Below are 10,180 nucleotides of genomic sequence, written 5' to 3'. Positions count from 1 at the left end.
GGAGCTCATTGCACATGAGACATGACATTGAGTCATGTGATCAAGGTGGAGAAGATCAAGATAAGACTTGGCTTGATGGACCGGTTGCAAGCATGAAGGGCAAGTCGGAGGCTTTAGAGCGATGGACCACGTGGCGGTGAAGCTTGAGCAAGACTTGGCGCCGATGGACGAAGGCAATGGTGAAAAGCAAGTACAGTCAAGATCGATGAACCAATATGATCACGTGATGATATGAAGTGGATCATATCATTGTTGGTCATGTTGGTGCATGTGTTGCATCGACATTGGAGGAGATGGAATGAAATGCGCAAGGCAAAGGTATAACCTAGGGTATTTTATTTCACCGGTCATAGGTGTGTAGAGAAGTTGATGACCTGATTTAGGATAGATGGCCGTACTATCAAGAGGGGCAAACTTGTTTGCATATCGGTCATCTAGTGCCACTTGAGTGATCTAACTTTGCATCATCGCTAGGATTGAGTGGTGTGGCAAGTTGAGTGGCTAATCCTTTAGAAAACGATTGTGAAAATGCTAACACACATACACATGGTGGTGTACACTTGGTGGTGTTGGCACATTTATAAAGGAGATGAAGTTGGAGTTGATGTGGATCAACTCGGTGAAGAAACGGAGGCAAGGGTTCGTAACTCCACCGGCGAAGTGTCCGTCCATAGAGTGCGGATAGTCCGATGGTGCCACTTGCGCCCTATACAGAAAAGATAGGGTCTCATAGAGTGGACCGGACGCTGGTCACGTGGTGACCGAACACTGGGGTCCTGCGTCCGTTTAGTGGCTGTAGAGAGCGTGCAGGCGTCGGTCTTTGATCGGACATTAGCGCTGGAAGTGACCGGACGCTAACAGGGTGCGTCCGGTCAGGCTAAAGTACGGTGACGTAGGTGACACAGAAAAGTTGGAGAAGGACCGGACGCTGACGCTGCGTCCGATCATGACCGACCGGACGCATCCGATCGTGAATGGTACCTTACTAGAAACGACCGGACGCTGGGGTTGTTGCGTTCGATCAGTTTAAGCAGCTGTGTCCGGTCATCACTTGACCGTTGAGATCAAGTGACTGGGGTTGAACGAAGGCGACACATGGCGAGTATCCATTGATTGGACGTTGGGGTCCTACGTCCGGTCGATATGACCGGCGCGTCCGGTCAACCCAAAAAACGTCCAGTGAAGGGGTAACAGCTATTTTAGCCCGTAGGGCTATAAATAGAAGGGGTCTCGGCCTTGGGCCCATTGCAGAGCACACTAGAGCCTTGGTGGCTTGTGTAGTAGTGCTTGAGAGCCCTCCATTTCACATATGCTTGATAGTGATCATCCGATTGTGTGAGAGAGCGATTCTAGTGCGATTGCATCATGAGGTTGCATCAAGTGGCACTAGGTGATCGAGTTGCAAGCTAGTGGTGCTTGTTACTCTTGGAGGTTGCCACCTCCTAGACGGCTTGGTGGTGGTCTCCGTCGAAGCCCGCAAGAATCTTGTGCGGTGCTCCGGAGAAGAGCTTTGTTAGGGGCATTGTGCTCGCCCCACGGGAGTCACGAAGAGCAACTCTAGTAAAGCGTGTCATTGAGCTACCATCACTTTCGGGGTAGGTTCTTGTGGTGCCCGACGTGCGGGCTTGGCGGGTGATGTCAATTAGCCGCCGAACCACCAAGTGAGCGGTCGACACAACGGGGACTAGCGTGTTGGCAAGCACGTGAACCTCAGGAGAAAAATCACCGTGTCAACCTTGTTCTTCCCATTGGTTTACATCCTCGTTACACAATCTTGTAATTACTTTCATATACATTGTGCTTGTGTAGTTGCTCTTGTAATTAGTTAGTTTGTGTAGCTTACTAGTTAGTTTCTTGCTTGGGTAGCATAGAAGTAGCTTCCTTGCGTGGCAAATTTGGTTTGTGTAACCTTGTTAGTCACTTTGATTAGTTTGTGTAGCTAAGTATTTATACTCTCTAATTTGACTTTGGTTGCCTTGTTATTGAGCATTGCTAGTGAGCTTATTTGACTTTGTGCTTTTGCTTACTAGCATGTGTAGGAGCTCCCTCATTGCTTGAAGTACTAGTGGCATAGGTTTGTGTGACATTACTCCTAGAATTGGTTAGGTGAGCTCTAGCTAGCCCAGCACCTTTGTTGCTTAACTAAGATCTTTACAAGGTGCTAGAGAACAAAGATAGAGGGGTGTAGTCTTGGCTAGATCGATAATTTTAATTTTGCACTTGTTTCGGTTAGCCGACACGATGAAGTTTTAGAAATGACTATCCACCCCCCTCTAGTCGCCATCTCGACCTTTCAGAGGGTGGACAAGTCCAGCATCGTCTCTATGGAGAGAGCGATCTGGATGTACTTTGCTGGCACGGAGTGGAGGTACTTGGAGACCTCCTCCTCTTCGTCGATGGTGACGCCGTGGCTCTTCAGCTTGCTGATGAGCGTCTGCAGACTGAGGGAGAAGTCTTCCACCATTTCACCATCCTTGAACTTAAGGTTGGCGTACTCCTGCTTCAGAAGTTGGGTCGTCGCCTTCTTTGCGCAGTCAGAACCGACGCACATCGCCGCAATAGCCTCCCACGCCTCCTTAGCCGAGCTCTTCGCCCCCAATGGCTCCCAGTATTCAGCCGGTACAGCAGTGAGGATAGCCTCCAACACTGACATATCATCCTCCTCTTTGTCGGTGCCCTTGTCAACAGCATTCCAGAGCCGTCGGGCTCTGAGCTTGACCTTCATGGTCACCGACCACTCTCCATAATTGGTGTGAGTCAGCATCGGTCAACTGGTGCCGCTGACCCCCCGCACCGTGCGAACAACGACATCCGGTCGTGGCTGGACAGCCACAACAGTGCCACTATTATCGCCCATCTCCGAACCGTCCGTCATCGCCAGCGGTTAGTCTAGCGACGACGCTTGTACGACTCTGATATCACTTGTTGGTCCACAGGATCACCGGCTCAGGTGAGTGAACCACTCACCAGTCTTGCCGAGCACCCGCTTGTGTTGTCGAGCACCCACTAGCCGTGCCGACCACGAACAAGCGTTGTCCATCCCCACGCACAATGGCTAGAGTTAGAAGAAGAAGGGAGAACAGAGCATGCACACACTATACAAGACACCAGCGTTGGTCGAAGCCCTATCTGAGATATGACAAATCTGAACTCTCTTTACTGAGTTGTCGTGGTAGTCTATTTATATAACTCTATCCATCTAGTCCCAGTACAGCTGCCCTGCTGCAACAGTGACTAGATAACATAACTCTGCGCCGGCCTCTGCATGTGGCTACAGTGCTGCAGGTGAGCCGTGCGGCGCCTGTTCCTGCAGCGGCTACAGTATCACAGCAGGGGGCCTTTCGACGCCGCCTTTCCTTGCTGTGTTCACACAAAGTAACAGTAGATTATCTAACAGTATTATTCAGTTGGTGCTCCTCAATATTTTGAAAGGCATCAACGTTGAAGGACAAAACAATCTTGTCAGCCCATGTGTTGCTCCAGCTTGGAAGCTGATGTCAGTCATGCTGGATCCCTAAAAAAGAAAGCACTTGAGATTTGGGAATTCATCCTCGTTGAAGGTGAGCTTGCTCTTAGAGCAAGTATAATAGCAGGTTGTAAGCCGACTAAATGCTGAGGTGGAGGAGAGAGGGGAGGAGAGAGAGGAGAAGTGGGCTGTAAGCTTACAGCCGGTTTAGGCACAAGAACCAATAAAGTCTGTGAGAGAGACAAGTGGACCATGTATTAACTGTAAAGAGCCAACTACTATATGAGTGGGCTGAGAGAAGGCTACAAGGAACCTTACGGCCAGCAAGCCGGTTGTATTATTAGCCTTGCTCTTAGTGCATGAAATGTGTTGGAGTCTGAGACAGTGCAATCTGGGCAGCTTGGCGAGGGCATCCAGATCATCCTGCTTCAGCAAGGTATCACTTAGAGTTACCTTGGCAAGTTCTTTAACATCTTTGTTCAGCAAGTTGTGAAGAAGCTTCACCTTTTGTGAGGTTCCACTTATGCTTAGGCTCTCAAGAAGATTGAGAGTCCTTAAACTTGTGCTGGAGTCTGTGGGAAGAAGAGTGATTGACAGAGACCGGAGGCAATAGCGTAGGTCACTGATCAATTGAAGCAACTTACGGAGGTGATGATACTCGTCCTGGATGACCAGACCGAGCTTCCTCAGCTGCCATAGTTTTCCAATTTCATACAAATCTTGACTATTCCGTGGCTGACATTGGACAGTACCTCCATTTGTTCCATATTCCCAATCTTTTCAGGAACCTCTACACTAGTCACAAATCTCTTGGCCCTGACTGATGTGCCAGTGTGAGTATTACTGAGACTTGGATTAACATAATAACCAGCCAGCAGGAACCTCAGCTTAAGGAGCCGGACATTTCTAGTTGCAGTCTCAGGCACTATGGTCTGCCGGATATCCAACACCTCCAGCTCTCGGAGGTTGTTGATTGCAGCAGGCCAACGGGTAACATCCGTTTTCCTTAGGCTTAGATACTTGAGCAGTAAGAGTTTCGTGCAAATAGCCTTGAGGTAGCGATGGCCCTCCCTGCCCCTGCTAAAGCAGTATCAACACCCTTCTAGATCTAGCAACTTGAGCAGGGACATTTGAGGTGATCTAGAGAGCTTATGCAAGAAATCTTGGATCCTATTAGAGTGGCGGAGCTGGATATCGTTGAAAATGGAGAAGTGTCGGGCCAAACGATCTGACAGGTGTGTGTGCAGAATGCCTTGTTTTCTAGCTATCTTGCTAATGAATTTATGAACTAGTTCACCCACCTTGCAGCCTTTGACCTTTCCTGTAGCACCAATAGAAGCCGGATAAAGTAACCAACGGTCGACGAGTGCTTCAAAACATCTTTCGGCCAGATGCACTGAAGTGGGCCAGTTTTCCCTGGTTATCAGCCATTCTGCAACCCACCGTCCTATCCGGGGGCGGATCCAACGGTGGGGTGGGGGGGGGCTCAAGCCCCCCCTACCCATACCGGAACAGTGGAACCTTCTGTGGAGCCCCCATGAATTTTTAGACAAAGTTCTATAGTGTAGGAGCTAAGACTTAAGATCGAGCAGCAGTGTTGTTCAGTCCCCTGAAATATTTTCTGGATCCGCCGTTGGTCCTATCAAGGGCAGCCTGTTCGGTTGGCTGGTTCGTGAAGAAGTACTGCTGGCTGGTTTGTGTGAGAGAAAAATATTATTCCGGTTGAAAATTTACGATCGTTTACGACAAGCCACAGCCAAACGAACAGGCTGAAGGTTGACCGCCTGATGATGTATCCTTGAGAGAAGATAGCTACGTACAACAAGCAGGACTTGTATTCCTTAGACAGGTCACTAAAGGAGAACTGGAGCATCTTCTTAGCAGTATTGCCTAATGATTTTGGGGAAACAGCCATCAGTGTGTTGAGCAGCTCGCGCAGTTCATCATTGCTCCTCTTGGGTTTGCTGTACATAGCATGAGCGAAGATCTTCATGCAGAATTCATGTGGCTCACACTGGACCAAGATGTCACGAATAATTTGGGGACTGCAGTAGATGTCATTATTCTTATGCTGTCTTGTATGCTGGAGCACAGTATCATGGTAGAGGCCAACCCTGGAACAGTCTATAGGCTTCTGCTGTGGATAGCAGTATTCTTCAGCCCGTTGAGTGTTGTTTGCTGTGGTCACGATCACTGCGCGCATGTCGCGACCCAACATGCTCAAAGCTTTTCGGGTCTCCTCCCACCTGGATATACAGTTGGGATCAACTTTGAGGATGATCAAGGTGCTTTTATTGTGCAAATGATTTTGAATCTTATGCACAAAAATATCTTTTATATTCAGCTGTTCTTTAATCTTGCGCTTGACTTCTTCGATCTTCTTCATGATTTGTTGTTCAGTGGTTGTCTCCCGGATTTCTTCGTTCTTCTCTGTGGTTGCGGACACAATTGGATCACTAGGTGTCGGCAGCTGCTTTGCAGATTTGTCTTCTTGCATCTCCTTTAGGACCTTGTGGACGATTTTTCTGATTTGATCCTCGCCCACTGAAGTAGTACTAGTGCTGTTGGTGCTGCTTCTAGCTTGGTTATTGGTATCTTGGTCCTGCAGGCAAGAAACATTGAAAAAGAATACACTCTAGGACAAAAGAATAATCACGTAATCATTGAAGAAGAAAAAGAAGAAACAGAAAATGCGAAGCCTCAAATCAAAGCTCAAGCTTGTGAAGAAACAAAAAAAAAAGTACCTCTTGATCCATTAGTCCCAGACAAACAAGTCATCATTGGTACTGGACTTTCTCAAGAAGAAGAGGACAAACTTGTGGAATTTCTTCGAAGCAACAAAGATATATTCGCTTGGTCATCCAATGATCTAGGAGGAGTCAGCAGAGACATAAATGAACACAAACTAGACATCGATCCAAAAGTCAGACCAAAAAAGCAAAAGTTGAGAAAATTAGCCGAAGACAGAGTTCAGGCTGCCAAAGCTGAAGTTCAAAGACTGCTTGATGCAAAAGTTATAAGAGAAGTTCAATTCACAACTTGGCTAGCAAACATTGTCATGGTCAAGAAGAACAATGAAAAATGGCGAATGTGCATTGATTTCACAGATCTCAATAAAACATGCCCAAAAGATAATTTTCCACTACCAAGAATTGACACATTAGTCGATCAAGCAGCCGGAAGTGAAATGCTAAGTTTCTTGGATTGTTTCTCTGAATTTGGATGAGAAAAAGAAGATGAAGAATTCATAAGTTTTATCACCCCATTCGGGACCTACTGTTTTGTAAGAATGGCAGAGGGGCTTCGCAATGCTGGCACGACATTTGTTAGAATGACTTTAATAGTGCTACACAAGCAAATTGGCAAAAATCTACTCACCTATGTTGATGACATAGTAGTCAAAAGCAAGAAAAGAGAAGACCACATCGAAGATCTCCGAGAAACATTTACAAATATGAGAAAAGCAAATTTGAAGTTGAATATTAAAAAATGTACCTTCGAAGTCTAAAAGGGCAAAATTCTAGGCTGCATTGTATCAGCAAAAAGAATCGATCCTAACCCAGACAAAGTCCAAGCAATCCTAAATATGGAAGCTCCTGAAAATATGAAGGACGTCCAAAAATTAACAGGAAGGCTTGCCGCCTTAAATAGGTTCATTTCAAAATCAGCAGAGCGAAGTCTGCCAATATTTCAAGGACTCAAAGAAACAAAAAGAGACTTTACATGGGGACCTTCGCAACAACATGCATTCGAAGAAATAAAAAGCTACTTGTCAAAGCCAAACACACTAACCACACCAATCTCAGGGGCCAAATTACTCCTATATGTCTCAGCAACAGAAAGTGCAGTAAGTGTAGTTTTAGTTGAAGAATAGGAAAATGAACACATAAAAAGACAAGTCCCAGTATACTTTGTCTCAGAAGCTCTGTCTGGCTCAAAAATCTATTACTCAGAGATTGAAAAAAATACCATATGCAAATACCATATGCAAAAATATCATACTACTCAGAGATTGAAAAAAAATACCATATGCAAATACCATATGCAAAAATATCATACTTTGTCTCAGAAGCTCCGCCTCTTACTCCGATTGTGAGCATTGTTGCGACCAAATAATGGACATGATGACTTAGTCCTGTTCTTGTTCTCCTTTAATTTTTCCCTACCTTTGTAATTGGGTGAAGGTTGCATACCGCGATGGGTGAAGGTTGTAATGTTTCCCTACAATTTGATGCTAAATCGTCAGATAACTTGTCACCAATTGAGAATTGTGTACCCTCTCTCCATCTTTAATTCTTTACGTATCCAACAAAGGAAGGTTAGGGATGCCTTTGATTCGCTGGATGGCTCATTTGCTCTTTGCTCTTTACTTCTTGTGGAAATGTAGAGAAGCAACTGCTGATTCTTGGTCCCCTGTCTCTCTTACGATTTTGGCAGAGGAGTTTCTCGTGTTCCACGAGCAAGTCGGACAGGATTCTTCCCCATTTTGTCTGTTAGGATTCTGTCATGTTCCACACACAAGTCACGTGCACAAAGGGTCATAATTTCCATGCAAGAACTATTAATTCCATGTGACGTAGAGACTTAGACTGCTTTGAACAACTCTCGCAAAATGATGTACGTAATAAGCTATGTCATCAAAAAATAGTTAAAAATTCATTTTCACTACAGAGAGGTTTTATCTAGTTTCCGTGTTCGACAACTCATGGTGGCGTATAGAATAACAGTAATGCTCCTGAAAGGGCATCTGTCCATCCTGACGGACCCCGCACGCGTCGCCTCTGCACGCCCCTGCTCGTAGGACGGACCCCGCCCTCGCCCGTGCCGCCTCAGTTCGCGCCGCGTGCCCCCACTCAGACTTGTGCCTCCCGTCGCGTCCACGCTCCATCCACCTGCCGTGGTCCCTGGCAAGGTCCATGCCGTTAACGAGCTCCACACCTACGACCGCAGCGCCACTCCGTGGCATTGAGCTTCGCGTCGACGAGCCCCCATTTTCATCCAAGCAGCAAGTAAATGTTGTGCTTGAAAGCGCATTTTGCAAGCGTCTGTTTTAAGTGTTTTAAATGTTTCAGAGGTGTGTTACAAGTGTTTCATATGGATGTTGCAAAAATATATCAAGATGCTGTATATGTTGCAATGGTTGTACGCGTGTGTTGCAAACTTTTGTTCCCAATGTTTCATCTGTTTTTTAGACGTATAATGCAAGTATATTTATCTGGATATTGCATATATTTCATACATATGTTGCAAGTGTGTTTATCTAGATGTTGCATATATTCATATATATGTAGCAAGTGTTTTATCTGGATGTTGCGTACGTGTTTACAATAATTTTCAAGTGTTTTCAGATGTTTTTGCAAGTGTTTCAAATGCATGTTTCAAGTGTTTCATCTTTCTTCAGACGTATGTTGCATGTGTTGCATCTGAATGTTTGAAAAGTAGATCAATTATTGCACATGTTGCAATGTGACCCACTTGCCGCAGCCCATGTAGCAAAACTTCAATTATTTGGAGATGTTGCAATATGATCATATGGATTCGCATCAAAACTTCAATTATATGCAAATGGTTCGTGCTTCGTAAAGACTCATGTACCAATGACGACCACCGATGACTACAAAACATAATGTTACGAATATCATACTCAAAATATCGTTTTCTGGTAGTAGTACAAGATATGTTTAAATTTGGATTAACATGGTATTATTGTTGTTGTTACAATGCACGGATTTTATACACATGAAAAAAAAATCGTGTTACGCGGCTTGTTGCTTGATTTGGCAAACAATGGCATCAACGGGCTAGCCTAGCTAGCAAGTTCTTGCTTGCCCTTGAGGTGTGCCCCCAAGCCACAATAAATCTTTCCGATTCAGCCTCGATCCAGCAACCCATGTGTGGGCCTGTAACAAACAGAATGTTTGGTTTACTAGGCCCAGGCCCAGGCCCAACAACATGGAGGATCCGATCGGATCCAACGTTATTACGCTGCAGTTGAGTAAGTTGACTTTGTTTAATTTCACGATCATGCTCGTGCACCCTTTCCATTGGTCAAAGATGTACTATACCCTACCAGTAACATGCATGCATGCTCTGATCTGCGTCTGATGCTCCCACACGGCCACACCTCTATTTGGAGACGCATGTGGTGACACTGTGTGCTTGTGTCTGCTCGATCCGATTTTTTTTTTTTTTTTTTGAAACTGTGTCTGCTCAGATTTTACTTAAGCTTAGCTTGTTTCATTCACACAGGAAAGAAACAAAGAAAGAAAGAAAGAAACAGTAGCAGTGTTTTGTTGGAGCATTTGGATGGAAGGGGATACGGCCATATTCGCTTCTCTTATAATCCGTCTTTTCCAGCTGGAATAATGTTTTTTTCTCATAACAAATCAGCCGAAACAATGTTTCGGCTTGTTTTTTCAGTGAAGCGAACGGAGCCACGTGTTGCATGCATGCATCGCCATATATGTACGCCCAACAAACGGTCGTCTCGTGTCACAATTTTTATATATGCATCATGCATGCATGGCCCCACTTGCATTGGTTCCTCCGCTGTATATATCTGCGCACTGTGCTGTACCTGCTGTGCACCGTCGTTTAACTGTAAATCTCAACTGCCTTATCATCACCAATTTAATCGATGCAGTCCCAGAGCATATATAGTTCGTATCTACTATATATATATATGCTACTGTTTGACCCTCGTCATCATGCATC

At 45.4% G+C, this 10,180-nt stretch overlaps 1 pseudogene; it reads right to left on the bottom strand.

Annotated features, from left to right (window-relative positions):
- Positions 1–3,324: 3,324 nt before the first annotated feature.
- On the bottom strand, positions 3,325–8,384 carry LOC136510369 (disease resistance protein PIK6-NP-like; annotated as a pseudogene).
- Positions 8,385–10,180: the final 1,796 nt, after the last annotated feature.

Source organism: Miscanthus floridulus, chromosome 16, assembly GCF_019320115.1.
Source record: "Miscanthus floridulus cultivar M001 chromosome 16, ASM1932011v1, whole genome shotgun sequence".
Lineage (NCBI taxonomy): Eukaryota > Viridiplantae > Streptophyta > Magnoliopsida > Poales > Poaceae > Miscanthus > Miscanthus floridulus.
The sequence above is the reverse complement of the archived record's forward strand: the minus strand, read 5'-3'. Positions and strand labels throughout refer to the sequence as shown.